This window comes from Pteronotus mesoamericanus, unplaced genomic scaffold (genome assembly GCF_021234165.1).
Source record: "Pteronotus mesoamericanus isolate MK-2021 breed Mesoamerican mustached bat unplaced genomic scaffold, CSHL_Meso_final contig_74, whole genome shotgun sequence".
Lineage (NCBI taxonomy): Eukaryota > Metazoa > Chordata > Mammalia > Chiroptera > Mormoopidae > Pteronotus > Pteronotus mesoamericanus.
The window spans coordinates 44,386,207-44,389,570 of NW_026555247.1; positions in this window are offsets into that span (position 1 = coordinate 44,386,207).

Consider the following 3,364-nt stretch of genomic DNA (forward strand, 5'->3'; position numbering starts at 1 on the left):
AGGCCAGGGGGGCCGGCCGGGCAGCCGGCCAGGCCTTGGCAACCCTTCTGGAAGGCGGCCAGTGGCCTTGGGAGGCTGGCCGCGGTCTCCCCCAAGGGCCCCGGCCTGCGGACTGACAGGGCTTCGCCAGGACTGCCCCCCCGACCAGCTCCTGCCCGGTGGGCCCCGCCCTCTGATGCCCTCGGGAACCCGGGGGTATCACAAATCGCTCTTTAAACCACACCGTGTTCACCTTCCTTCACGCTGCGCAGTGGACGGTTGCACACCCCAGACACTTGATGTTCGCACACGCCCGGCCGCGCTCTTGACCCGCTCCCAGCCTTTGAATCGACCGTCCTTTTGAGGTCGCCACGAGGTGGGGTCATCCCGGGGTGGGGGCAGGGCGGCTTCCACACGGGTCGTTCCATCCAGCCCCTGGACGTCAGCCGTGAGGCAAGTGACTTCTCCCTCCTCCCTCCTCTTTTTTGCTGCAGGAAAAAGCTGTGTTGTTCCCACGTGGCGGGTGGAGGAGGGAGAGGCTCCAGTGGGCAGGGCCCCCGGCGGGGCGGTCGCCTGGCCCGGTCACCAGAGTGTGGTCTCCAGGGCGAGCCCCACCGCCGGGCTCGGGATGGTTCCGGGAGGTCGCGGTGCTGGGGTCGCGCAGGTAGGAGGAGGACCAGCAGGGCCCACCAGGCCAGGGCAGCTCCAGGGCGCTGGGCGCCACCCGCCCGACCGCGCCGGCTCCGCACCCAGCGGGGGAGGCACGCGGCGCCTGCCGCAGCTCCGTTTTCCAAGGCTCCCAGGCGCCGGAAGAACCAGGGCTGAGCCCCCGCAGGGTTGGGGCAGGGGTGCCCCGGCGGGTGTCAGGGCCCCGGGCCGCCCGCCGGTGTCGGCACCTGTACAAACGCCCTCCAAGCCGCGCCGCCCCTTCCGCATGCTTGGCGGCACGTTCGCTACCCGCGCCCCCGGCCTTGGGCCCGCGGTGGGTCGGCCCCTGCTGTGCTCCCGCGGGATGGGGTTCAAGCTGCTCGGCCTCTCTGCCCCCTCGCGTGGCCCCCGCTCTCCTCAGGAGTCGGAAACCGTGCCAACGGTGCAGAAACCCTGCTCCACGCTCAGCGCCACCCACGGCTGCGCTTCTGCCGCGAGCAGGCCAGGCTCCGTGCCCGCGTGACCCCAAGGTACCACCACCGGTTTCCGTCCTCGGTCCCCCCGAGCTGCCGGCCACGGACTTCTCGCCCGAGGCGCTCTGGGCTCCGGCGCTCGAGACGGAGCCCCCGGGGCTCGGCCGGGCCAGGAAGTCGGGCCCGGACGCCGCGGGGCGGGGAGCCGCCGCGAGGCCACGGACCTGCCTCTCAGAGGGGCCTTCGCGGGGGCGAGAGCTCGTCGCTCGTGCTCCACGGCAGCTCTGGGGGCTCCGTCCTTCCAGCGTCCACGCAGCGTCACTCGCGTGGTGGCGGCCGTGGGCGGGGTCCCGGTCACACGGCTGAGGCTAAACAGAGCAGCCCGTTGGCAATCCCCTCGACTGGGGCGAGTGACTCCTTCCGCACAGCAGGGTGGGCTGGGACTGGGCGCCCGGCGCCCCCCGCACGTCAGAAGCCAGCTTCCCGGAGGCCCCAGCAGACACCCTGCCGGCCACCGCGACGTCCCCGGGGTGGGCTGCAAAGGCCTCCGGCCCCTCGTCCGGCGTCCCGGCGGGACGGCGCAGCGGTGGACACACGTGACCCCGCCCCGGCCCCATAGGGGGGAGACGGGAGCTGGCAGGAAGGGCCGGCGCCCGAGCGCTGCTGTGGGACCCGGGTGTTCTGTTACTTCCTCCTGAAACTCCACTCATGTCACCGCCAGGACAAAGGAACCAGGGAGGGGGTGACCGTTGACAGGCAGGAAACAGACGAGGGACGTGGCAGCTGGGCTCCGCAGAAGGGCCGGGGCCCTGCGCAGGGATGGCGTTGCCAGCTCCGAGAGGCAGCCAGCCCCACGGGTTCCCTGCCCGACCCGCCGGCCGCCTGAAGGACCGTGCGCCCCGCCCCGCGGCAGCGTACCGCGAATGCACGGACCCACATAAGGCAGGGGACACCCCGTGGACGGAGCCGCGAGACCCTGCACCCCTTCCCCGCCCCCGAGAGCTTGCCGGGCGAAAGGCGGGCAGCCGACAAACGCCGGGGAACTGAAGTGACATCAGGTGCCAAGTAGCAACGCGGGACCCGCGGGACAGGGAGCGACGTCTTGCTGGTTTTTAGGGGACTGGGTCCCACCCCGGAGTTCTGTTCCAGCCCCTGCCTCAGGCGGGCATAGGGCAAAGGTGCTGCTCAGAGAGACACAGCGGAGGCTCCGCGGGGACGCACACCGCCCATGCGGGAGCAGAACCGCAGAGCGGAGGCCTGGAGCTGGGACGCGGGGCCCTGGCGACCGTGGCCCAGGACGTCCTGGGGGCAGCTCTGCAGCGGCCAGATGCGCACACGGGGCAGCGGGGGGGCAGACGGGCGTACCCAGAACTGAAGCCAGTGGATGCCGGTGTGTGTCCCCGCACCGCGGTGCGTGACAGGGACCCGGTCCTCCCTCCCGGTGCTCAGCCATCCTTGTGGGGGGGGCTCACCTCATGGCCCAATGTGGCTGCTTCGGCACCTGCCATCAAGCCCACATTCCTGTCTTGGGTCCTACCAGGAGGTTGCACGCGTCATGACCACTCAGGTGCACAGGTGCTGGTGCAAAGGAGCCTGGGAAATTTACGCCCTCCTCCACGCTGCACATGGGGGCACTTTGGAGGAAGTGAGAACCAGAGGACAGTGAGGCATGGAAACGATGCACTGGCGACGCTGGAAAAGCAGGAACCCTCCTCCTGAGAGGTGCGAGCCGAAGTATTTGTGGGGGAAACGGCACGTGTCACCCGTGCAGCCAAGGAGTCCGTAGAAACGTCAAAGGGTTTCTGCTCCGCCGCCTGGAGTGGGCAGCCGCCCCGCGCCTCCGCCGGCCGCCTCAGGGAGTCCGCAGATAGCGCCGCAAACCTGGAAACCTCCCGGCAGCGGAGACACGCACGTCGTCGAAACTGGAGGGAAAAGCGAAGAGGCAGTTGAAAGAATGGACAGGGCAACACAAGGGGCCGGGGGCCCCCGAGAATGCTGCGCTGCTGGGGCGGAGGGGGTTTGAGTCTAAGAACACGTCCACGTTTATGAAAAGCGCTACTTCAATAAAAATAAAAACTAAGGAAAACAAGAAAGCGACAGAGGAAAGTCTTGCTACGTAAAGCGAGGGACCCTGATGTGTGCTCAGGGCAGAGCCGCAAACAGAAACCAGGGCACGGGAGCCCGGCGCCGCGAGCGGCCTGTTTCCTGGAGGAGCCGCGGGCCCGCCCCGCCAGGCGGCAGTTCCTGGACCGTCCGCGCGGAGC